This window comes from Schistocerca piceifrons, chromosome X (assembly GCF_021461385.2).
Source record: "Schistocerca piceifrons isolate TAMUIC-IGC-003096 chromosome X, iqSchPice1.1, whole genome shotgun sequence".
Classification (NCBI taxonomy): Eukaryota; Metazoa; Arthropoda; class Insecta; order Orthoptera; family Acrididae; genus Schistocerca; species Schistocerca piceifrons.
Window position 1 is genome coordinate 580,777,271 of NC_060149.1, and position 27,740 is coordinate 580,805,010.

Consider the following 27,740-nt stretch of genomic DNA (forward strand, 5'->3'; position numbering starts at 1 on the left):
TTACTGAAGACATTATTATAGTTGGAATAGAATAGTTCACCGAGCTTTAGTAAAGGACCAGACTACAGAAAAATCATCTTTAAAATGTCTGTTACTCTTCTCGGTCAGAAGGCTGAGACTGTCGAAAGCCTTCGTGAATCATATTTAGGAAGTCTTCTACGGCACGGAGATCCTGTCACCGCTGCAGCTGCCGAAAGCCGAGGAACAGCTTAAGCAATAGTGCCATGAGGAACATAGGAGCAATGTATATGTCCCTACCTCACTTGGTGCAATGAAATAGTTACAATTACAAAACAAATACACCTTATTTGGATAGAGGAACAATACTGGAAATCATGGATTTCCAAGGAAACACTAGGTGCGCCGAATTACGGTTTGCATCAGCAGACTCAGACTACCATTAGGGAGTTTGTGTATGCCGTGTTATGTTGGCAGCGCGGAGCAGCACTGTGCGTGCGCCGAGGAAGTGTATTGAGTCGATAACTGCGGTGGAGAGGTGGGCTGTGCGTTGTGTGGTCTGTGCTGTGTTTACGTTTCGTTGTGTTTCATTTACGCGTTGTTTAATAATGTTCAGATTGAATCGTATGAATTCAGTGGAAATCGTATCAGTTATATCTATAGTTCGATAGAAAGGAGTGTTCGTCGATGATGGCCCTTATGATCCATGTGAGTATAGTTAACGAATTTTTGTATGGATTGCTGATGAATAAACGAAATATGGAGAGTATTACACTGCCAAAAGTTGCGGTAATGTACACGGCGTCTTTCAAATGCTAACTCTGGCTGATGGGTGTTCCCAGTCACAGTGGATACTTTACGCTTTTTAATTAATTTAGGCTGTCAGTACCGCCGGAAAATTCCATCAGTAGAAAATACATGCCGTATCAAATGTAATTTTGCATGTTTACTACATGCTTTTCTGCTTGAAATGTGCATATGATTCAAAGTTGTCTTAGGAACGTTGCATGTAGTTATAGCAGATTTAGGGTCTATAGCAAGATTTAAACTTGATAAGAAATGCCCATTGTACCTAATACTGTGTGTTTTATCTGCTGGAAATTACTAAAAAGACAGGGAATGTGAGCATTCACAACATCAGGATCTCAGCTGTTATAGTGGATAACCAATGTCAGTCATGAACCAATGCTGTAAAGCAATGTGTGGTGAGCATGATGGAGACTTTAGTACAGTTAGCTGAGACATATTGTAACTAGAATAATGGGCGTACAATATTTTTCATAAGCAGGATGTAAGGCGACCACACTTTAAAAACATATTGCTGTTATATATTCTGTATGCTTCTTTAACATCTGCTAAAACTTCTCATGGTCCTATAATTGGGGAATAGATTTCATTAATTTTCACCCAGTTGAAATCATACGAGACTTTCTGACGTTGACGATGTTTAAGTTTACATTTGGTTTGATGCTCCATTCATATTAGTGTCAGCCTCTCATCACCTGAAACGTGTGGCCTATTCATTGTGTTATAGAGTAAACTTACATGGGAGATTCTTGAATTGCATTTGAAAAACACAACAAGAGTGTCACACTTCCACCTCCCCTAAGGTATCTCGCACATCCAAGCTACAGTGGTGTACGGCAGTATCATTTGATTTCTGTCTCAGTATTTTAGATATTACTGATTGTTGGAAAAAATCGGTAGTGTGTGTGTGTGTGAGAGAGAGAGAGAGAGAGAGAGAGAGAGAGAGAGAATACAATGAAATATGTGACATCTGGACGTCTTGTAGTGGTATTCATTTTCTATTGGGACTAGTTTTTGTTCACAGAAGAATGTATTGTCATAATGTAATTTGTTAATTTCCAAGACTTGTGGATAGCACACTAATATTTTCATGTATTTTCCAACCCATCTGGCACTGAGTTTATGTTTTTCTGTCCGTTTTTGGTAATATTTGCAATGGCATGGAGGAATAGCAAGTAGACATAATGTAGTATGCCGTATACAATCTCACCTGGTCACTGAAATGTCTTAAACGACCGGTTTCGGATGTCTAGTATCAGTTTTTCAAGTGAAGCAACCACTTTTCAATATGCAAGTGAGACTCTGTATTATAACCATTGTCGTCTGGATTATGCTTAAAGTATCAGTCATTGTCATGACAATTACACAATATGCTTTTTGTGTTAGTGCACCTGAGCAAACAAGAAAATATTGTTCACTATTAGCGGTCATAGCAGTAACCGGTCGCTTAAACACCATAACATTATAATTTATCATAATACAATAACTTCAGTATGTACTCAGTTAATTGTTGATTGGCTTATATATGTTGTTCAAACCTTGAAAACCCTTGTAAGAAGGAAGTACAGGGATACAACGTTGGAAAAAATAGTCTACAGAGCTTGTCCTGGCATTTCATTTATTTTACTTATAACGTTTAATTACCAAAGACACTATTGTGTAGTCACTTGATGCGTTTTAAATTACTATGGGAATTTTGTATATGGCTTTCAAGCGAAGGATATCAGTGATACGGTAATGTAGCATCAATAGTTTCACCCTTTTGTTTTATCTCTCTGCTAATAGTTTTTGCCATGTTTCGGACAGGATTGTGACATATCGGGTGGGTGTAGTACTCACGGTTCGGTCCCAAATTTGTCACTTCAGATACAAAAAATTCTTGATCTGAAATTGTTACCCAGTGTGTGCTTTGAAAGCAGCGGGGTGTTCCGCTATACGATGCACGTGCGAAACGGCTGGTGCTTGGGGGCCAAGAGGCGGTTTTGAGCAGCACCCGCCATCCATCGGCAAGGCCGCGAAGCTTACCAGTATCCCTTTCTTCTGGTGGTGCCTGCTCTCCTGAGCGGTCGCTGCTACACATCACGCGTGGAAAGCGGCCGTGAAGAGTACCTACAATTGAACATCGTAGCTTGGTTGCCGAATATTGGTTTCCGGAAAACCTTACCGAGATTAAAATGTTGACTCATGAAAACAAAATCAATAAGCAACTTTTGTAAATTTATTGTCCCGTATTGAACTTATCTTGCAATACTTTTCCTCACAATATCTCTTCACCTGTTTCCTGTGTTTCTTCTTCTGTTCTTCTGAACATTATGTAGTTTGCCTAGAGGCTTTTCGGGATATTTGAAGAGCGCCGGAGCAAACCCCTATATATCCATGTTTGCTGTATTCGCGAGTTTGAGCTGTATGGGGGCGATACGGAATACATGCTGCCACAAAATAATTTTCAGCACAACGCGACATCAAGTGTTTTCTGGTGTGTTTCTTCGTTTTATAGCTTGTGGAGCCATTTAGAGATCACTATTTGTTACTTTCTGTATTAACAGCAAATACGGATTTATCGGTTTTTGTTCCGGCGCTCCTCGTTTGTGATTACTGATTTTAGTTCGAAATTTTGTCCTGTCTAGAAACATTTCTTCAAGAATGTCCGTTTCCTTTAGATCATTATGAAATTCTTTTAACCAGTTGGTGTGCTTCTTCGCGGATATAGCTAAATTCGTAATTTTCTGTGATACCGTGATGTTATTTTTTCTACTTAAGTGACCATAAAGTTGTAATCGCCGTTTCCTATTGTAACTGTGATCACTTATCTGTAACTTGAAATTTTTTCCTTTGATTCATTATTAATTCCGATACTATTTTCACGTTTTGATCCTGAATTTTTTATTGTCTGTTATTGTCGACGGCGGCATATCATTAGCCGATGCTAGGCATTTTCTCTTGGAGACATCGACTAATAGTCATGTTTGCCCTGGGATTTTGACTTGAGCTAATAACTTATTCTCGGACTAGTATGAAACTTTATATGGATAATCCCTTCCTTCCCCCGTCGTGATCGCGAATGCCGCGGAAAGTTCGGGATTGATGTTGTCAGTCAGGCTTTGATCACAACCAAAAAATGTGAAATTCCGTTAATGCGTTAAACAGTGCCTGTCTAGATACCAAATATGAAGCCAACACATGTGATTAGTTTTTCAAATTTGAGAGATGGTTTTACGGTTGCGGGTTTGTTCTACACGCAATCTGCTTTTTCGTAATTTTGGCTGGTGTTCTGTAATAGAGTGATATGTTGCTTCTGTTCTAACCTGTTAAGATCGCTAGAGAGGATGTTGTAGCCAACAGAGTTTAGGGAGATTGCTATGTAGTTCATATCTGATTTTTCTTTCTTGTGGAGTGAACGTATCTATGCTCATTTCTGTTCTTTTTGTAGGCTATTTTCTCATTTCGCCAGCTGTAATATTACCTCAAGGTTTTTAAACCACTTTGCCATCATCTCTTTTCAACATTTTCACAATTACTATTGTCTTCTACTGGTGCTTTGTTGCTCCATTTTTTACTTCCACTGATTAGCAAAATTTGAAAGTAGCTTGTTGCGAGGAGTCGCAGTTTTCTTTGCTGTTTGTTCTCACTGTTTCATCCGGAAACCGAGGCATAGGCTGGGCCCTTCAAAATTATGAGCTTCGCCATAAAATTCCTTTTAGTCTTTGATGTTCTTTGTTGTGAAGCTCTGATCAATTTATGTTAGTCTCTTGTGATCGTATGTACATATTTCTCCTCTGAAGCTTAAGACGATTTTTTTTAAAGGGAATTACTGCCAATTGATTTCAGATTTGAGTGTGTTCCAGGATAACCTCGTTTTCAGTCTTTTATCTTTCACTCTGTCACATGTCACCCAAATACTGACGTTTTCTTTTGAGAAGTCATCCCGGTCACGCAATGTCAGGGAGGCTAATTTTTAGTTGAAGGACTTTAGGCCTCAGTTCTTGCTGTTCTGATTGATGTCATTTTGTATTCATTAGACTCAATCTTTTCTATTACGGAAGTAGTATGGGTAACCATGAAGTTTTAATTATCACTACGAAAAAAATCAAATTTGTGGTGGCGTTACATAGACGCTAGAGCTGCGCTCTACCAAAACTGCGGTTCGGTAGTTTTGGTGCAGTACATAAATAACGTAGTAAATGCTAGGACTACCGGTTGTATTCTTTGTCTTTTTGTTTTGCACGCAATTATAACAGCATATCGTTCGGTTCCGTACAAAATATAAATTGCATTTTATAAGCAATAAAAATTAGCTGACAGCATATAATTATTGTTGTTATTTTGTACTCAATAGAACGTTCATCATGATGAAAGGCAAGAGTATCCAGCTATTACTGATTAGTGCGAATTTTTTTTATCAATAACGGAAACATGTTACATATAAGCTCGACGTATTATTGAAGCGATGTTTGATATGTTTCTATATTGGGTTATTTAATTTTGACGTTTTTTGAGGAAACTGCGTGTTGTGCCACTTTATAATAAATCTGTATTTTTTTGTTTTGTTTCTACAAACAACATCCCTTTGTCTCACGGCACAAATCAAGCATTTTCTAAAAAAACATGGCTAGTTCCAGTTTTGCTATAGGTACTGTTTATTTTTAAGTAACGGACAGGAGGGTAATTATGTAGAACAAAAATGTTGGGTAGGTTACGCGGCCCTTTATATGTTCTTAATCAATTTCTAGACGGTTCACCGCTTTCGGTTTCTAAGGTAATCAGTAAGACTAGTAGGAATACTACCGTAGTGGACGCTTACTTACGATTCTCTACGGCACTGGTCCCCAAAGTGCAGCCCGAATCATGTATTTGTAAAGCCCAAGGTAATCAGTCGCATTTTACAGTAATATACACGTAGCATCTAATAGCCGAATAAAAAAAAATAAAAAATAAAAAAAAAAGTCAGCCGGCCGCGGTCTAGCGGTTCTAGGCGCTCAGTCCGGAACCGCGGGACTGCTACGGCCGCAGGTTCGAATCCTGCCTCGGGCATGGATGTGTGTGATGTCCTTAGGTTAATTAGGTTTAAGTAGTTCTAAGTTCTAGGGGACTGATGACCACAGATGTTAAGTCCCATAGTGCTCAGAGCCATTTGAACCATTTGAAAAAAACGTCAACTTCAGTTAAGAGCTTCTTAAGAGAGTGTTTCTCCGGCTCAGTAACAAACAAGACTACTTAAAAACATTAATATTTTAGGATGACCTTAATTTTATTTGCCGTTGGTGAATTCGCCCGCTTGCCTCAGCGACATCGGGGTAACGCGGCCACTGCGGGGTTGTAGGATGAGAGCGGAAATGTTGTAGTCTTTGTGTTCCAGTACTGATTAGTCACACTGAAGCGCCAAAGAAACTGGTATAGGTGTGCGTATTCAAATACAGAGATACGTAAACAGGCAGAATACGGTGCTGCGGTTGCCAACGCCAATATAAGACAATTGTCTGGCGCAGTCGTTAAATCAGTTTCTGCTGCTACAATGACAAGTTATCAAGGTTTAAGTAAGTTTGGACGTGATGTCATAGTCGGCGCACGAGCGATTGGGCACAGCGTCTGCGAGGTGTCGATGAGATGGGGATTTTCCCGTAGACCATTACACGAGTGTAACGTGAATATCAGGAATCCGATAAAACATCAAATCTCCGACATCGCTGCGGCCGGAAAAAGTACCTGCAAGAACGGGACCAACGACGATTGATGAGGTCATTGTTGGCAACCGGAATAAAATAATAATTGGATCGTTTTACCGACCTCCCAATTCAGATGATACAGTTGCTGAAAGGTTCAAAGAAAACTTGATTTCAAACACGTACCCGGCTCATACGATAATAGTTGGTGGTGACTTTAATTTACCCTCGATATGTTGGCGAAAATACATGTTCAATTCCAGAGGTACGCAGAAAATGTCATCCGAAATTTTTCTAAACGCATTCTCTGAAAATTATTTCGAGCAGTTAGTTCATGAGCCCAAATCCTCGAAAAATAAGCGAAAAACATACCTATTCAAAAAAGCAGATAAAAATTCATTTGACCCCTTCCTGAGAGACAATCTCCACTCATTCCAAATTAATAATATAAGTGCAGACCAGATGTGCCTTAAATTCAAAGAAATAGTATAGTCAGCAATTGAGAGATTTATACAAAATAAATTAACAAACGACGGAGTTGATCCTCCTTGGTACGCAAAACGGGTTAGAACACTGCTGCAGAAACAACGAAACAATCATGCCAAATTCAAGCAGACGCAAAATCCCCGACATTGGCGATCTTTTACAGGAGCTCGAAGTTTAGCGTAGGCTTTAATGCGAGATGCTTATAACAGTTTCCACAACGAAACTTTGTCTCGAAACCTGGCAGAAAATCCAAATAGATTCTGGTCGTATGTGAAGTACGTTAGCGGCAAGAAACAATCAATGCCTCCTCTGCGCGATAGCAATGGAGATACTATCAAAGACAGTGCTGCCAAAGCAGAGTTACTAAACACAGCCTTCCGAAATGCCTTCACAAAAGAAGACGAAGTAAATATTCCAGAATTCGACTCGAGAACAGCTGCCAACATGAGTAACGTAAAAGTTAATATCCTCGGAGTAGTGAAGAACTTAAATCACTTAATAAAAGCAAGTCTTCTGGTTCAGACGGTATACCAATTAGGTTCCTTTCGGAGTATGCTGATGCATTACCTCCATACTTAACAATCATATAAAACCGTTCGCTCGAAGAAAGATCAGCACCCAACGACTGGAAAGTTGCACAGAACACACCAATAATATTCAAGAAATTTAGTACGGGTAATCCACTAAATTACAGGCCCATATCGTCAACGTCGACATGCAGCAGGATTTTAGAACATATACTCTGTTGGAACATTATGTATTACCTCGAAGAAAACGGTCTATTGACACACAGTCAACATGGGTTTAGAAAACATCGTACCTGTGAAACACAGCTAGCTCTTTATTCACATGAAGTGTTGAGTGATATTGACAAGGGATTTCAGATCGATTCCGTATTTCTGGATTTCCGGAAGGCTTTTGACACTGTGCCACACAAGCGGCTCATAGTGAAATTGCGTGCTTATGGAATATCGTCTCAGTTATGTAATTGGATTTGTGATTTCCTGTCAGAGAGGCCACAGTTCGCAGTAATTGACAGAAAGTCATCGAGTAAAACAGAAGTGATTTCTGGCGTTCCCCAAGGTAGTGTTACAGACCCTTTGCTGTTCGTTATTTATATAAACGATTTGGGGGACAATATGAGCAGCCGTCTTCGGTTGTTTGCAGATGACGCTGTCGTTTATCGACTAGTAAAGTCATCAGAAGATCAAAACAAACTCAAAACGATTTAGAAAAGATATCTGAATGGTGCGAAAAGTGGCAGTTGACCCTAAATAACGAAAAGTGTGAGGTCATCCACATGAGTGCTAAAAGGAACTCGTTAAACTTCGGTTACACGATAAATCATTCTTATCTAAAAGCCGTAAATTCAACGAATTACCTAGGTATTACAATTACGAACAACATAAATTGGAAGGAACACACAGAAAATGTTGTGGGGAAGGCTAACCAAAGACTGCGTTTTATTGACAGGACACTTAGAAAATGTAACAGACCTACTATGGAGACTGCCTACACTACGCTTGTCCGTCCTCTTTTAGAATACTGCTGCGCGGTGTGGGATCCTTACCAGGTAGGACTGACGGAGGACATCGAAAAAGTTCAAAGAAAGGCAGCACTTTTTGTATTATCGCGAAATATGGGAGAGAGTTTCACAGAAATGATACAGGATTTGGGCTGGACATCATTAAAAGAAAGGAGTTTTTCGTTGCGACGGAATCTTCTCACGAAATTCCAATTATCGACTTTCTCCTCCGAATACGAAAATATTTTTTTGACACCGATCTACATATGGAGGAACGATCACCACGATAAAATAAGGGAAATCAGAGCTCGTACGGAAAGATATACGTGTTCATTCTTTCCGCTCGCTCTACGAGATTGGAATAATAGAGAATTGTGAAGGTGGTTCGATGAACCCTCTGCCAGGCGCTTAAATGTGATTTGCAAAGTATCCATGTAGATGTACCGTAGATGTAGAATCGTTCAGCGTGACAGAAGTGCAACCCTTCCGCAAAATGCTGCTGATTTCAATGCTGTGCCATCAACAGCCTTGCGACGTGCTGTTCAGAAGAGCTCTCCAGCCCCTCGTAATCTTTCGATTTATGGACAGCCCTGCGGGATTGATGGGGCCAATTCTGTCCAACACTACTTCAGACATTAGTCGAACCCATGGCACGTCATGTTACGGCACTTTTGCGTGCTCGCGGGGGTCCTGCACGATATTAAGCTGGTGTTCCAATTTCAATGGTTTTTCAGTGTAACAACGTATAAATTTGAAACGGAAATAACATGGATTCCTGAATGGACACTATAAAGACGGTCATCTCAAATGCGGTACACACAGGACGTTTCCGTGATGGTATTACGAACTTTCATTGATGATGGAGAAGGGTAATCGTATCAATCTGGCGTAAGGGACCCTTGTCCGGAAACGATCGAGTCGACAGCTATAAGCGAAAATCGCTCTGATACCTCTCACAGTGGAATACATTTACCACGACTGTTGTTACTTACAAGGGAACCTCCCCATCGCACCCCCCTCAGATTTAGTTATAAGTTGGTACAGTGGATAGGCCTTGAAAAACTGAACACAGATCAATCGAGAAAACAGGAAGAAGTTGTGTGGAACTATGAAAAAAAAAGCAAAATATACAAACTGAGTAGTCCATGCGCAAGATGGGCAACATCAAGGAGAGTGTGAGCTCAGGAGCGCCGTGGTCCCGTGGTTAGCGTGAGCAGCTGCGGAACGAGAGGTCCTCGGTTCAAGTCTTCTCTCGACTGAAAAGTTTACTATCTTTTTTTGGCAAAGTAATGATCTGTCCGTTCGTTCATTGACGTCTCTGTTCACTGTAATAAGTTTAGTGTCTGTGTTCTGCGACCGCACCGCAAAACCGTGCGATTAGTAGACGAAAGGACGTGCCTCTCCTATGGGGACCGAAAACATTTGATTGCAAGGTCATAGGTCAACCGAATCCTCCACAGGAAAACACGTCTGATATATTCTATACGACACTGGTGATGGCATGTGCGTCACATGACAGGAATATGTTGTCGACCCACCTAACTTGTACACTTGGCGAATGGGTAAAAAGATTCTTCTGCCTTGCCCGATTTAGGGTTTCTTGTGGATGTGATAAACACTCCGAAAAAAGTGATGAAAACAAAAGAGTTGGTCACATAAACTGCAACAAATGAATGCAACAGTTTCACAGTCGCACAGTTTTCCCTGTGCTCTGTTAAAACATGTTTTTAACGTTTTCAAATTTTTCCGTGTGCAGACCGTTAAATCCTGCATATGTCCAAGTAAATCTGAACACGTCCTGGAATTTTGGAGAGCGAAGTTGATTATGTGTGAGTGCCTGAACTTTGATAATTGTCTGAAAATAAAAAAATTAAAATTTTCATTCGACAGAAGACTTGAACCAAGGATCTTTAGTTCCGCAGATGCTCACGCTAACCACGGGACCGCGGCGCTCCTGAGCTCGCATTATCCTCAATGTTGCCTATCTTGCGCATGGACTACTGAGTTTGTATATTTTGCTTATTTTTTTCATAGTTCCACATAACTTCTTCCTGTTTTCTCGATTGACTTGTGTTCAGTTTTTCAAGGCCTATCCACTATGCCAACTTATAACTAAATCTGAGGGGGGTGCGATGGGGAGGTTCCCATGTAAGATTGTAGGGTGGACAACTTTCAGTAGTGTTAGTATGGGAGAACAATAAGAAAAGAAATGTCTAATAAACATGGGCTCTAAACGTATACCCTTAGATCTATGGTCAGTTGTTCAGTAGAAAAGATGTGTTGCGCAGAAGCTCTTAAGTCCTGCGGTTTAGAGCCCATGTTTGCTGAACATTTTGTTCTTGTTTTGGTCCATACTACCACCTCTAAACGTTGCATACCCAACAATCTTAACAACAATAATACCGGTACACCTATTACACTGTAATAGGCATCAGAACAACTATCACTTGTGACTTTCGACTTCGTTTCCGGACCAAGGTTTCTTACCTCAAATTGATGGATCTACCCCTCTGCTCATGCCTGAAAGTTTGTAGCATCATCGCGGAATCAAATTTTTATTTGCAACTACGAATATAAAATCAAATTACGGCTCTTGTAATACAACGTAATGGGTATAAGAAATGTTGTGTCTCAGAAGCCTGCATGCTCGGTTCGCTAGACAATCAATTAAACAACTCGTATTAATGAGTTTTATTCCAACAAAACAATACAATACTTAACTTTGAAGGATGTGTCGCAAGCAAGGGACGACATATGAAATAATCAGTCTTCTTCAGAATAGACAAATAAAAGTCTGTGCTACAGAGAGATTCCTAACGAAGTGGCTGAGAAATGGGTCCCACCAGTAGAGCGCAGCGCTTATTTCCTCTTCACCTAGAGGCCGCTGCTGCCGCGTTGTCGTCCTGGAAAGGAGGTCGGTCAGCGTGCGATTGACTTCTTCTCACAGCCTTCTCTCCCCTGTCGTTGCCGACTGGCTTGTTGGTGCTGACTTTACGCCGTAACAAGAAAAATTACATTCAAGACATTTAGTGAATATTTCTGATTATGTCTCATATTGCATAATGAATTTAAATATAAGCACTGTTATTAATCAATTAATCATCCGCTCACGCAGACAACACAGCACTTCGTCAGGCCTTTACTTAGTGTCACAACTTTTGGGATCGCTGAGGATGGTAGTAATCTGAAACAGACCAGTGAACACGAATTGTTCCGAATGGTGCCAACTTTTTACGTTCAGTACTTGGTGGCCTGCGGTCAACTTATCAAGGCCTTACTTGACTAGTGTGTTGGGTGCTCACAACGTACTAATTTTTGTACGTTACGACATATGCGGCCCGAGGTGCCGCCGCACAATGTCAGTATTGACTCTTCAACCAAAAATAGTTTGACGAAACTGATCTACACTCTACGGTAGTGCTAAACTCTAATAGACATCCTTCAGTACGACACTGTTTTCCCAATGATGGATGACTTGGCAGCTACCTTGGCTGTAGAAGTCACTGAGTGCCATTCCAAGAGAATAAAAGGGGGGGGGGGACGCATAAGGCAAAATTTGTAGCCTAAAGCAACGGGTGTGACTGTGTATTGTGCAGAGTGAGTTGGCGTGTTGTGCAGCAAGAACACCACATTCAATAGTTTCCTGCGATGCTCCGCCTGGACAGTATCCCGTAACCTCGTCAGGTTATTCTTGTAGTACGTCCCTTAGACGGTTTGCCCCGTACGAGCATGAATCAGCGCTACACCACGACAGCACCAAGAAAGCTCAACGTCACCTTTGCCGATGACTGTTGGATCTTCACCTTTTTCGGCGCTGGTGAATCCACATGTTTGCACTACTTGCTTTGCCTCTTTCTCTCGGGATCATTTTGCTACATTGAGCACTCGTCCACGGTGATTAGGTAGCTAACGATGGCCTCTGGTTTGGAGTGACGGAGCTGCAACATTTCCGCCGCTGCCTCTGTTCGGGCAGTCGTGGAATCCAGCTGGCGGCGACCTTTGTCATGTTCAAAATGTAGTGTAAGATACTGAAAACTGATTTGTGACTGATTTTTCACATTTTTACCCACCATCGCCTCAACTATGATAGCCGGTGTTTGAGCACCAGGGCCTCCATTCCTCTTGAGATTTCCGGTTCTCAACAAAGGGACAGTCTGCCACTTCATTCGTCGTCATTAAGGCTTGTTTAACTACACTAGAAGCGTCTGTGCCACCTGCCCATCGTCCCAATTCACGGCACGTTTTCACCGTGTCTTCCACCAACTTAGCACGGGTGGTTGCAGCGTTGTTCTCCATCAAATGCAGAAAACGGATTACCGCACGACACACCACTTTACCAAAGGGCTGCTCCATTTTCTTTTCGCTCCTCTAGCTTCGTGCTACGGTTTTGTGGCTCGAAGGTTTCAGTGTGTACCAAGGCTGCAGATTTGTACCTGTAAACAAACAATTAATTACGTAACTTTATTTTTGCGAGGTGGTAATTAAAACTTTGACTACCCTTCGCAGCCGATGATCTGAAATATATATATATATATATATATATATATATATATATATATATTTCTTTTTGGTTGCGTATGGTAACTTTCATATGATCTATTCCAAATTATTCTTAATGGTGGTTAGAGAGCACCAGTAAATGTGTTGACATGTGCTTTAGACAAAAGAATAGACATATCAATAATTTTTTCCACATTTTGCATGTTCTTTTACGTGCTTGGCATGGGCGTCCGCAGAAATTTATCTAAAAGGGTGCTACAAAATTGTCATTTTTTATACAAGTGACTTGGTCGGTTTCGAGACTTACAACGTCATGAGAACTAAATTTTATAGGTGACACAAATGAACTTATTATATCCCAGAGAGTTGGTGGACATCATTACAGCGAGGAAGTGCTGCAGCAAATACAGTGTTCGGTAATTACCGTCACAAACGTCTAGAACTTGCAGAGGGGGGTGAGTACATAATATTTTGAATAGGATGGCATGTCCAGAAACGTGCCGTTTCCGTTCTGTGATGGTTTCAATTAAGATGTTTAACTCATCCACTTCCGCTTGAGGAATTGAATTACTTGTGACGCAGTACAATTATGATGTACCAATTCGAAAGGAAACATAACGAAACAACCATGTAGCACTTAACCATGCAATGTTTGTGTTAATACAAAAGAATGTGCGTAAGTGATAAGTGGATGTTTCGTTATGGTGCCTTTCGAATGATTAGCTAGTAATCGTACTGCGCTGCGCCAAATTAAATTCCCGAAGCAGAAGTGGATGAGGTGAACATCTGAACTGAAACCGTCATAGAACGAAAACCTTACATTTACGGACTTTGAATCCTATTGAAATTATTGTGTACTCACTCCCCTCTAAATGTTGTAGAAGTTTGTGACGGAAATTTCCGAACACCCTGTATGTATGAAAAGGCCGCGCGCAGAATCACGGTTGGAATGTTGAGAAGGGGGGGGGGGGGGGGGGCGGCTTGGTGTTCGGTTCCGGTTCACAGGAACTCTGCAACTTATACCTGCTCAGGACAGGAACTCCGCATCTCGGCAAAAGCCGTCCTGTCCACCAGTACATGAACCTGCCGTCTAACCTGCAGAATCGTATTTTCCACTTGGTCATCAGTAAGCCACAGACAAGTGTAGCAATTTTATCACATTTTACAACAATGTACAAAACCGTAACACGTTCTCTTACATTTCGAGACTGAAAGAAAGGTGGCGGAATAAAGTGTATGACAACGAGCTTCAGTTGCTAATACTTACATTCAGAAAATATTCTGAAATTAAAGAAAACGTTTAAATTTTGTATGAAACATACTTCAAAAAGTGCAAACTGTCAGTTCACCATTTCGCAATTGCGCAATTTTTTTCTGGATGAATATTTGTCTCTCTCTGATTTTACTGTCCGTTTTTAGTAAGGAACCACACCCGGCACTGTTCAGCCAAATTATAAAAATGTAAATGTTAGAGTGACTGGATTCAAAGAAAGTTAAATCGAGAATGAAAGCTCGCGCATGCGTTTGTCGTTCTCCAAAGCGCAGAGGACTATTCTGCCCCAATAGGTGAGAAAGATGTGATTTCCTCACCAATATAATTTTCCAACAGTATATACTGACGAGCCGAAACATTTTGAGCACCTGCTTAATAACTTGTTGGTCCGTCTTTGGAACGCAATACGTCACCGATTTGCGTGTCATAGATTCGACATATTGTTTGTTGGTTTGTGGAGGCATGTCGCACCAAATGTCCACACACAAGTCATGTAATTTCCTTATACAGCTGATTTGTGTGCGGAGCGATGACGTCCGATAGTAACCCAAACGGGTTCGACTGGATTCGCATCAAGAGAATTTCCTGGCCAAGACGTCAACGTGAGTACACCATCATGCTCCTCAAACCACTGTAGCATAGTTCGGGCTTTGAGACACCGATAATTATCCTGCTGGAAGATATCTTCGCCGGCGGTGAAGACATCAAGCATGTGAAGGGGTGTAGGGGGTCCATAGCTGTCAGCGTGTCTTCGATTATTACCCCATGTCCCATGCTAGCGCAGCAGGATGTCCCCCAAAGCATAATACTGTTTCCACCAGCCTGCGTCCTTGGCGCGCTGCACTTTCGAGCCGCCGTTCACCCCGGTGTCATGGATGACGGCATTTGTGGAGACGACCAGCGACCTAGTGTAGCAAAAATGTGATTCACTCGAAGAGCGGACACTTTTCCATTGATCGACGATCGTATCCCGATGACCCTGTGCCCAATGCAATCGTAATCGACGATGTCAACATGTGAACACGTAGGGGTGCTCTGCTGCGGACCATATTCAACAATCTACGATGAACGGTGTGCTCCAAAACACGCGTGCACCAGCATTGTGCTCTTTGGGCAGAGATGCAACAGGTCGCATCCTGCTTTACAGGGCAGGCAAGCCTCAAAATCCCTCCTTCTGTGAAGAGTCGTGGACGTCCAACCACTTATCGCCCAGTGGTACTTTCACAGTCATTCTACCACTTTTCATATATGTTCATTGCAGTAGCACGTGAACATTCAACCAGCTACGCCGTTTTCGAGATATTCGTTTACAGGCTCTGACGATACTAATAATACATTTGTCAAAGTCGCTTATGTCAGTAGATTTCCCCATTTGCGGCACGTGTCGTAGCTAGAATGATTCCCCATCCGTCTTTGAACCACTTATATACTTTCCGTACCGTGTCACGTTCCCGCAACGCACCAGGAGCGGTGGGCTATGGTCATAATGGTTTGACTGTTCAGTGCACTTAAGATTTACACTGTTATCCGTTTTCGTTATTACTTGTACTAGATGTCTAAAAAAACTTTTTTTAAAAAGTACCTTGACACTAGATTCGCCACTGCCGCGCTTTTGACTGACAGCAGACTAAATCTCAAGTGCCCTTTTCTATCCCCCACTCCCACCCTCCCCTCCCATTGTCCTCACATCGACGCCTGGTTCAAATGGTTCAAATGGCTCTGAGCACTATGGGACTTAACTTCTAGGGTCATTAGTCCCCTAGAACTTAGAACTACTTAAACCTTACTAACCTAAGAACATTCGAACCTGCGACCGTAGCGGTCGCGTGGTTCCAGACTGTAGCGCCTAGAATCGCTCGGCCACCCCAGCCGGCTCGACGCCTGTGCTGCTAGATGTAATCCAAATGCTCTCCTACATTTCCTTTTTGCCAAAATTTGACGTGGTGTATTACAACTAGTTTCGTTACTTATGCTAGGAGTTTCCAAAAGTTATTAGATTTTTCTAGGTTTTTTTAGCTTATACTTGTTTGTGGAGGCCTGAACATTGATTGACCTGTCGCCTTGTTTCCTGATACGGTCTAGAGGACTGAAATTCTTTCGGTAGGAGATGTGAAACGTAGCAATGAATTGTTTACTGACTAGAAATCAAGTACCAAATGGTGGTAGTTTCTTTAGAAGTCTACGTTGTTGTCAGTCCGTTATAGAACCTGTAATTTCCTGATACAAAATTATTTTCATCTCTGTGCCAGGTTTCTTGTAGTGCTGGATTTCAATTTTCAGTTCATCCAGTAAATCGGTAAATTGTGTCTGGTTTTAGTAATGTTTTGATGTTTAAAGTTTATATGAAGTTTAGGCGTTCGGTTGAGGTAATTTGGGAAGCTCCGTATCATTCCCGCATAATACTCTCATTCTCTCAGAATCCGACGACCGAGATAACATATTTGCCACGTTATATATTTACAGATGTTTCCGTCATTCAATAAGATGAAGAGAATAGGAACATTGAACTCAATCGATCTCGTTTCAACTAACGTATGGAGCCTTAGGGGCTGCCTCAAGGGCTTTTCCTGCTGTTTTTTACAGTTTCTCTAGCCGCCGTTTCCAATGTGTGTAACTTTGCCCGCGTTAGTAAGCGGTAAGTGCACGAGGAGGGGGAAATCCAGAAACCGCACTGACAATGTATGGTTGTGTTCAGCTATGTTGTAGCCGGGGACCTAACGCGAAATGTAAGCCCGAGTGGCGGGAGACAGTGTCGGTGTGCTGAGCGACTCGCTGTTATTGATATCGTGGCTCTTGGCGAGCCGACTCACATTCCTCACATTTCACAATATAGAGCAGGTATTGTGAACATATAACATGTGAAAAAACTTGGCTTTTCGGGCTGCAGCTTTTGTACATCCTGAGCTAAGCTCCGACCATGCCACGGATCATGCCAGTTTAAAGGTTGGCAAAGCCATGAATTGGGAGTTTACAATAGTTTGTTGGAGCAATACGAAGAGGACTCTCTCACATTCGTACTGAAAAAGAGGACGACTCGGCAATCGAATATTTTATACAAGTCCTCCATACGTGTGATCGCGACAGTAGTGCAGGGTTAGTGACTGAAGTTCACGCTAGGGACCTGCCCCCAGAGATTGTCGTCAGTATGCCAAATGCAGGACTCGACGACAGTGACAGCGATTTCGGGACTCTTCTGATCGGAGAATGATGAGGCGACTTGAGTCCATTGTCAAGAATGAGTTGCACGAGCATTGAGTCCGCATCTGGGATGAAAAGCTTCGATCCGCGGAACCTGACGGAAATCATCGAAAATTTTGGGATGTGGTCCAGCAGCGGATGAAGGCCACCGCTATCACGGTGGAAACGGTCTAGCCTACCCCGAACAAGAAGAAGTGGAAATTGTTGCCAAATCTCTGGGGTTACTGTTACACACTCAAGTCATCTGGAACGGTATCGGGCGCCAGCTCCGCATCCACAAACCACCGGCCCGTAATTTACGGTAATTTCGTGACCTGTGTCCATGTTACGAGTAATCGCTGCTATATTGCGTTCCAAAGGTGGACCAATACGTTATTAAACTAGTGGTCATAATGTTTTCGCCCATCACTGTGTTTCATATATACAAAAATAGTGCATTTAATGATCAATATTCGAACTGCAGACTTTTTGGAAAGTCACCATTTTATAATCAGTGAGAGAAATCCAAAAAGAATGTCCCCAAGACCAAGGGAATTGCGGTGGCACCCACACCACCGCTACCTACAAGCTCTGCGTCTGCGGATGAGGTGAAGATTCTGGCGTCCGCTGAGGACGTAAATCTCGCCGGATCCTCAGACACAATGCATATAGACTGCTCAGGCAAAAAGTCGGTGGCAGCAGGTGACCCTGAGGTGTAGATTGACTGACTGTTCCAGGCCTTCCCAGTCTCACGATGATGTCATCCTCCGGTGGAATTGCGGCGGTTATTTTCCACCGCCTGGCTGAGCTACGGCAACTGTTAAGCTTTACACCTGATTTCTGCATTGCCCACCAGGCAATGCGGACCCATCCTCTCGGCGGCTACAAGGGATGCTACGGGAACTGTAATCGAGAGTCTGTATCGAAACTGTGTCCCTTCAAACCCTCTTGAAACTGTGGCTGTCAGAATAAGGACGACGCAGGAAATAACTGTCTGCAGTGTATATCTTCCTCCAGATGGTGCAGTATCCCTGAATGTATTAACTGCACTGATTGATCAACTCCCTAAACCTTTCCTACTTTTGGGATATTTTAACGCCAATCCCTTGTGGGACGGCACTGTGCTTACTGGCCGAGGCAGATATGTCGAAGCTTTACTGTCTCAGTTCGACCTCTGCCTCGTAAATACTGAGGCAGCCACACACATCAGTGTGGCTCATGGTAGCTACTCGGCCATTGATTTATCAATTTGCAGCCCAGGACCTCTTCCATCTATCCACTGGAGAGCATATGACTAGCTGTGTGGTAGTGACCACTTCCCCATCTTCCTGTCACTCCCCAGGCGTCAGGCCCATGGACGCCTGCCCAGATGGGCTTTAAACAAGGTGGACTGTGAAACTTTCACCTCTGCTGTCACCGTTGAATCTCCCCCATACGGGAACATCGATGTTATGGTTGAGGTGGTGACTACAACAATCGTTTCTGTGGCAGAAAACACGATCCCTCGGCCTTTAGGGTGCCTCCGGCGAAAGGCAGTCCCTTGGTGGTCGCCGGAAGACGCTGAAGTAATTAAGGAGCGCCGGCGAGCTCTAGAGCGGCATAAGCGGCACTCTTCCCTGGAGCTCCCATAGCCTTTAAACGGCTCCGTGCCCGCCAACTTATCAAACGACAGAATCAAGAGTGTGGGGAGTGATATGTCTCGACCATTGGGTGCCATACGTCAACTTCCTAAGTCTGGCAAAGATCAAACGTCTTTTCGGGTACCAGACCCCAACAGGTGCTCCTGGTGATACCATAAATGGCGTGTTATCTACCGACGCAAACGCAATTGCCGAGCACTTCGCTGAGCTCTTTGCTCGAGCCTCTGCGTCGGAGAATTACCCCCCAGCTTTTCGCACTATCAGATGGCACTATCATTCACTGCACGCCCTGACTATGGGAGTGTAGTTTACGGTTCGGCGGCACCCTCAGCGTTGCGTTTCCTCGACCCAGTGCACCACTGTGGCGTTAGCCTAGCGGCGGGAGCTTTTAGAACAAGTCCGGTGACCAGTGTCCTGGTAGAAGCGTGCACAACTGCTCGCCATTTATGTTGCACACATTCGTAATTCTCCTGAGTATCCGACTTACCGTCTCCTTTTCCCACTCGCGGCGGTTCATCTCCCGCATCAGCGGCCCAGGTCAGGGCTCACGTTTGCGGTTCGCGTGCGATCCCTTCTCTCCGAACTGGGGTCATTCCCTTTAGTACCTCTACTTGAGGTCCATTCACGTACACCTCCATGGTGTGCACCTCGGCCGAAGCTTCATCTGGACCTTTTGGATGGCCCTAAGGGTTCCATTAACCCTGCCGCTCTCCGCTGTCACTTCCTCTCGATTCTTGACGTGTTCCGGGGCTCTGAAGTTGTTTATACCGACGGCTTGATGACTGATGGTAATGTTGGCTTAGCCTGTGTCCACAGAGGCCGTATTGAACAGCATTTCTTGTCCGCTGGCTGCAGTGTATTCACTACAGAGCTTGTGGCCATATCTCGTGCACTTCAGTACATCAGTTCCTGTTCTGGTGAGTCGTTTCTTCTCTGTCCTGACTCCCTGAGCAGCTTAAGCTATCGACCAGTGCTACCGTCTCCATCCTTTGGTAGCGAACATCCAGGAGTCCATCTCTGCCCTGGAACGGCCCAGTCGTTCAGTGGTGTTTGTATGGACCCCAGAACGTCGGAAACCCAGGCAACGAACTTGCTGAGAGGCTGGCCAAACAGGCTACGCGGAAACCGCTCCTGGAGATGGGTATCTCTGAAACTGACCTGCGTTCTGTCTTACTCCGCAAGGTTTTTCGTGTTTGGGAGACGGAGTATCAAAACAGTATGCACAACATACAGCGTGTCATTAAAGAGACTACGAATGTGTGGAAGACCTCCATGCGGGCCTCTCGCAGGGACTCTGTGGTTCTCTGCCGGCTCCGCATTGGCCATACGTGGCTAACACATGGCCACTCCTCCATCGCGAAGACCTACCTCGGTGTCACTGTGGCTCACATATGACTGTTGTCCACGTCTTGCTGGACTGTCCACTTTTAGCCGCTCTGCGGCGGACTTTTAACTTTCCCAGCACCTTACCTTCGGTGTTGGGCGACAATGCCTCAACAGCAGATTTAATTTTACGTTCTATTCGTGAAGGGTGAGGGGGTTTATCGTACCATCTAAGGGTGAGCTTTTAGCATTCTCTCTGAGGTCGCCACCCTCCATTTTAACTATGTCACACTTTCTTTGCATTTGTTTGTCTTGGTGGTCAAGACAACCACCCTACATGTGTTCATTTCGCCTTACCTTTTTGGGGTGGACATTTTAATGTATTGCTGAGTGGCTGGCTCATCCTCTTTTATTATTGTGATCAGCCAGCCCAGGCCATATGCTCCATGGTTTTAATACCTTCTTCTGCTTTTCCTTCTGGTGTATGTTGTCCCCGTTTTTTGTTCGTTCCATTCGTTTTTTCTTTTTAGATATGATGTTGGATGTTTTTGTACCTTGATCTTTGCATGCGTCAGGAAAAAGGGATTGATGACCCTGTAGTTTGATTTGTTTATACCCCAAACCAACCAACCAATCAACCAACAGACATAGTTTTGTATGTACCTTGTTACCGCATGGGTTGGTTTTCCTGTTTTTTTTTTCCACTTGATTTCTTTCACATTTTGTCATCTTCAGCCATACAGAACTTAATATAGTAAAGTTATTTGTTTTTATGACGAATTGTGAAAGAAGACAAGTGCCAAAACAAACATAAACCATACCATGTGGTAACAAGGTACAAAACTGTGTTGTTCAAATTAGTAAATACTCTCTTAAGAATTCAAATTTATGTGTGTGCAAGAAGTAAAGGGCATTTTTCCTGTTTAATAGAAAGAAAATAAAAGCCCACTGTTGATGCTGAGACTTCAGCGAAACATGTGAGAAACAGAAGAAAAGATAAAATTTTGATTTGCTCAAGGCGGACTCCCTCCAAAAGCAAATCTGTTTGTAAGTAAATACGGGCAGAAGAATTTCAATCTTAGGATGATTAGTACTGTTACGTTAAAAGCAATAATCAACCACACTCTACATCATCGAATACAAAATGGAAAATAATTTACGAAATTGTGCATAACCATTCTTGATTTAAAAGAATTGAGACGATCAATGTAATCACACAACTGAACGATTTTAGTGCCTTCTGTTTCTGCGAGTCAACGACGCACATTCAGGGAAATTATTACTCATGTGTATTGCGCTGTTAATGGTGAGTGCAACTCAGCTCGCCGTTCACGGAAGATAAATCTTCATATATAGTTCTCCTTGACAGTAACTGTCGTCTGATTTCACTCTAGCACAATTTCCCTAAATGAAAACTGATTAAAGTTTCCCCCACAATGCTGGACATAGTTCGTCTACTGTTTCACTCATAAATCTCATGAGTTCACACTTCATCTGATTTCTGTTCACATTTTTCTTGTCAACGAACAGTGTTACATGAAAATACGTGGCATGTCTATCATATTTACCACTGAGCTCTTTTTCCGGGTTCTATTCGTAGACGGATGTTACAACACTAACAATATTATAAGGTTTATACTACAACCACAATTCCCAGCTTTTGACAAAATAACGTTAACGATGTTAATTTTATTTTCGTGTGAAAACTGCAAGTTCATTGAGTTCCTTAATAACAGTACATCTCAACAATGCGAACCAATTTTGTCACTATAAATTGATGGGCCACAAGTTATAATATTGTTACCTCGTTATTCCAAAAAGGCAAAAGGTAGTATAATCTTAGTCTCTAGCCTTTTTTCATATCAGCAACAAATACTGTGATTGTCGGTATTCCCCTGGATAATTACTCTTGCTATGGATAATCACTCTTGCTTCATGTCGTCAGTATTAAATTATGCGACGTGTATACAGTACCTTTGATGTACCATTGACGTTTCTCAGTGACTGCTGTAGGTCAGTAAGCATTTCTTGAGTATCAAATTTAAAACGATGCATCCGCCCGGATAGCTGCACGCCATTCCCGGGGTACGGGAAGGCGAGCCTACCCTGGATCGATTCAGCCTTGCGGGCTGACGACTAGGGCTGGTGAGCTGGTGAGCCTGGATGTAGTTTTCACGTGGTTTCCCATATCTGCCTAGGCAAATACCGGGCTGGCATCCACGTCCCGTCTCAGATACATACTACGCAGACAAAATCTCAAGCAAAGTTTTACGCGTCAGTGATGGACCAGTGCGTTGCGACCCTGAGCACGAGACGTGATAACGGCGGTCATGTGGTTAGCGTTCAAGCTCCGTAATTGGTGGGTAGCTGAATCGAGTGCCGCTTGTGTTTTTTTATTTACATATTTCAACACTAGTACATTATTTCATATATTACATTTAAAGGTAATACGATGGAGAGAGACGTGTATTTGATGAGCTTTTATTGAATTTCCGATGTTTAGCATACTGGACTCGCATTGGGGACGACGATGATTCAAACCCGCATCCGGCCATACTGATTTAGGTTTTCCGTGATTTCTCTAAATCGCTTCAGGCAAATGCCGATATTGGTTCCTTTGAAAGGACACGGCCGACTTCCTTCTCCATCTTTCCCTAATCCGATGGGATCGACGACCTCACTGTTTGGTCCCCTCCCCCGAATCAATCACCCAACCAAACAAGTACCGACAAGTATACATAAAGTTTTCCTGAAAATGTATGCCTGTCGTGATTCCCGAAACCCCGGATACCTCAATTGGAAAGCCTAAGTCAAATATCGATAAATAAAGGTGTAAATAACTTTTCAGTAATACAATGAGTTACAGTATATCGGGATGTAAGGGTAATGTGCGATTAATCATCGGATGTGCTTCCGTCGTTACAAGTTGCAGAATGGTATTTCTCACACAGGCGCGGGAAACATAAACTAAAACTGCATCTACTACATCGAACGAATGCAATTTTCAAGCTTTCTCAGGGAATCTTCAGAGTTTCTAAGGAAAAACATAGCTCATTCACATTTTGAAAAAAAATTCTTTTTTCCGACAGTTTGGACGCAAACCAAACAACATTTTCGTAAATATCGTTGCCGAAAATTGACGATGTACTATTGAATGTATATTAAAAGCACCTTCACGAGTAGCAATTTCTCGTTTGTTGTCAATCAAATATGAACAAATTTGAAGGCACGTGATAAAGTTTATTTTTCCTATACAAATAAAAGTCGCATAATACGTATTACAATAATTAAAATTAATGAACAGCCAAATAACACTCGAAATTCAGTGAAAGTTCATGCATATACGACTATTTTTCCGTCATATTAACTTTCAAGGGTAATATGTACAAAATAATATGGCTGCTGTTGAAAAAAGTGTACATAAAAAAACGACGAGCGGGACTCGACCCAGCGATCCACCGATTACGGAACTTCAATGCTAACCACATGACCGCCGCCAGCTCATGTTCTGAGTCTCAGAGTCGCAACACACCGGTACATTACAGACACGTAAAACTTCTCTTACGATTTTCTCGAAATCGCCTTAGCAGTGTGTGTTACTACTTCCATAGCACCCAATGACTACTAAAAGTGTGCAAAGTGAGGGGTAAATTCGTGATCCTAACGTCGTGACCTCCCCTTTGACTCAACTCATATAACAATGCCGACCCCGTAGAGAAAACGGTACAATGTGAAAGGAGAACAGAAGAAAGAAAAAAATAAATAAAATTATGCATAAAGGGTGAAATATGTTAAAATAGAAAAAAACTGCATCGAACAATATTACACGGAGCATAGCATGAGATTCTGCAGTGTATCGAAATAGTCACTGAAGCTACTTCCACCCTTTACGGGAATAGGTGTATGTACACACCTTATGCGAACATAATTTTGACTGAAACAGTATTATCACCACAGTAAATTGAGCCCAATTCCCCACAACCCCGACCACAATAATTGTGTTTAAAAATAACCTTGCGAAAATTATTCTTCTCAGTGTATTAAAAATGCTGGTACTGGAAATTTTCCCAGAAATGCACTCCCAGCGAGACGGCGCAGTTGTAAACCCACTGGCCACGCATTCGGCGTGATGGGAACTCATATCACCGTCCGTTGTATTCCTATAAATTGCCGAAGCTGAACGCTGGGATAGTGGCTGTTCTGCAATTGATGCGTACTGTGCTGCTTGCACACGCTATGGTATCCACTGCACGGCAAAGCACCGCTTTGACGATATTTCACAGCGTTCATTGCAAGCTTTCAGACGCCACGTCAAGCGGCCGTAACATAACGGCTTGCTGTTCGTCGCCGCGCAGTGCTATAAGGATCAGCGTTGGCAGCCTGTAGTAGGGGTTAATTGGTGGAGGTTGCCAAACAGTGCGGCACTTGATGGTAGGCTGAGGCAAAAATTGTCGAGTGGCGTACACATGCACCACTTGATTATTTCGTGGTATCAGTTGCCACGGATAACTTAGTTTTAACGGTTTTTAATAACTCAGTTTTTCTACTACTACTACTACTACTACTAGCGAATGTACAGTAGATAAGAGATAGATAATCTCGCTATGTCGTAGGCTTCAGAGTTCAGTCCACTAATATAATTATTGCTGTTAAAGATAACTGCTAAACCCTGCGATGAGCTAAGCAGAATTTACGTCCCAGTACGTTTCATTCATCGACGTTTCTAAGATTACGGTGTTCTTATAAGGTGAATAATAGGAACCGAACTTGAAATGTATTTCGCGACGTATCAGAAGGCTGATAGGGTACGAAAAACTACCATTGCCGTTCCTTTAAAAGCGATACGAGTATGCTAGAGAAATGGTTTTGCGTGTATTCACTATTACGATGTCCGTAGTTGTAAGCAAATTTGGAAGCTTCATTTCTTATGCTATGACTAGTTGCAATAAATGAAACAGAGTTGGACCACACAATACAAGTTTTTCAGATAAGGCAAGAATAGACTCGTGAGTGCACTAACTAACTATAATTCGTTTCAGAATAACTAAGTGTACAGTAATAAAGTTTTAAAGTACGCTATACAAGCTGTCCAGTTTCTCATCAAGTTCTTCAGACTTTCTTTAACTACGAACTGTCACATGGGCGCATCCACCAAGAGGCAAGGAAGATCTTCTCCCCCTCTCCACCCCTCCCCCCCCCCCCCCCTCTCCCCAAGAAATGAAATATTCTCAAACCGATCTCACATTCTCCTCCTACAGAAGACAGACATGTCAGTCTGGAGTAAGGTAAAACACTTAATGGGTATTGACTAGTACCTCGTGTACCCACTTGTGAAATCTGAAAAACTATTTCGTCATTCAGTACCAAACTAATACGAGTTGCTCAGTCTCCTACCCTCAGAAACAAAGCAGAAGTACTTTGTAACGTTACAATTTCGGCCTCGTTTCTCAGATGTTGATTTTCCTCGTTATATGTTCTTCATTGTGGAGAATGAATGTATTTTCTGAGCCGACGGCTCTGTAAGAAAGAACACACTCTTAATTCCATCGCGGCATTGTAAGCAAATGAAGCTCCTAACGTACCAGCGCATCACTGTTGGTGTTATATTGGTATTCCATTTAGCAGTAATCATGTTCTCTTCAATGTAGTACTATGAAATTATTACGAAAATGATGGAACAAGATTACACACTGTCAATGTAAAAACAAGCAGGTAGTCAATCTACAAGACTCAGAAAATAAATCTGTTAAATGCGTAACTTTGTCATTAATAACGAAAAACACTCTGATCATAACTAACAAACCGAACATACAGCTATTCTGTCAATCAGCATGTACTGAATAAAGCAGCGACTAGATGCAAAATGATATTCAGGCAGTATATTGGTCCTTAAGTAACTAGTCGGTGTTTTTATTCAGCCCCTGTATGTTTTCTAATAGTCAATGTGTATCAAAAGTCCTACTTAATATGGATAAAGTACATAGCATTAACTAGAATGCATGTTACTGATTGCAATGGTCGTTTGCAGCTGCAGCTGTATGCTAAATTGTGCGTTAGGATTTCCGTGTGACACTAATTTGTAACGACTGTTATACAGGACCAGTTCTTAGCATAGAATCTAGTTATTAATATTGACTCATCACGGCTTGGAGTATGACCTCTATTTTAGGGAACCAACCAGCTGCTACAGTCAAAACACCACACAGCAGCAGGGCCGCTGAGAGCCAAGACTGAGCCAGGGGCCAGATGTATGTCTGGGTCTCGTCTCCGAATATAGCACTCCAATTTCGTTTTTATTTTAATCAAGGTTTGACATGATTTAATAAACGGAACACAGTTGGGGAATATTGGAAATAAACGAAAAATACTCATTGGAATGAACTATACAATAAATGTAATGTCTAATTAAACACTAAACAAATGTTCACAAATGCAATGTATACAATGGCTCTATACGTTGCACGAGATATTCCCGGCGGAATTCGAGCGAACTAACAGTTGTTCATGGCACATTAGGCTGGCCGGCCGCGGTGACGAGCGGTTCTAGGCGCTTCAGTCCGGAACCACGCGGCTGCTACGGTAGCAGGTTCGAATCCTGCCTCGGGCAAGGATGTTTGGGATGTCCTTAGGTTAGTTAGGTTTACTTAGTTCTAAGTCTAGGGGACTGATGACCTCAGATATTAAGTCCTATAGTGCTTAGAGCCATTTGAACATTAGGCTGAATCAGAGTGCATGACAGTATAGACACGTGTATCATGGAGCACTATGTTCTGTTGCATGTTGGGTACATTGTTATTTTGTATCAAGGAGCCTGTAAACATTCGAGGAAATTATACAGAGTGCGACATGTCATTGCATTGTGTTTAAAAAGCAAGGGCCACGAAGAAATAGCATGAATTGTTCCGACGCAAAGTAAAAGATTTAAGTACAGGTGTAAAAGAGTAACTGTTCCTAATTTTCTCATGTCGTAGAAGACATAAACACTACTTAACAATAACACACTGTCTGCACATGCTTCATTTCTTGTACAAAAGCCAGTGCTCATCACTTAGATTTTTGATGCTTTTGTTTCAGCTGCTATTCTTACCATGTCAAACAATGAACTACTGAAGTTAGTTATTATAAGTCAGAGAATACCTTCTATGAAATTTGTTTACTTAGTTTCGGGTATTAAAATTCGTAACATTGTTTTTCTACGAAAGTGCGGAAAGACAAGCTACCTAACAATAGAACTGACACTGAAAGCTAAATTTCCTGCCTCCAACACACAATTATTTTCCGAGCACATTTTCTACTTTTACATTTCTGAATTCCACACACATTTTCAATCAGAATTTTACTTAAGTAAAATTTATAAATCTATTTGAAATTTTCTTCATATGTAAATATAC

General features: G+C 42.2%; 1 protein-coding gene across 4 annotated transcripts in view; it reads left to right on the forward strand.

Moving 5' to 3' along the window:
• Positions 1-501: 501 nt before the first annotated feature.
• The window catches only part of LOC124722488 (serine-rich adhesin for platelets-like), a 365,160-nt gene continuing 337,921 nt past the window's right edge, over positions 502-27,740 (forward strand). For all 4 annotated transcript variants that reach the window (XR_007006449.1, XR_007006450.1, XM_047247643.1 and 1 more), the window contains exon 1: positions 502-666. The gene's annotated coding sequence lies outside the window, so the exon portion shown is untranslated. The remainder of the gene's footprint in view (positions 667-27,740) is intronic.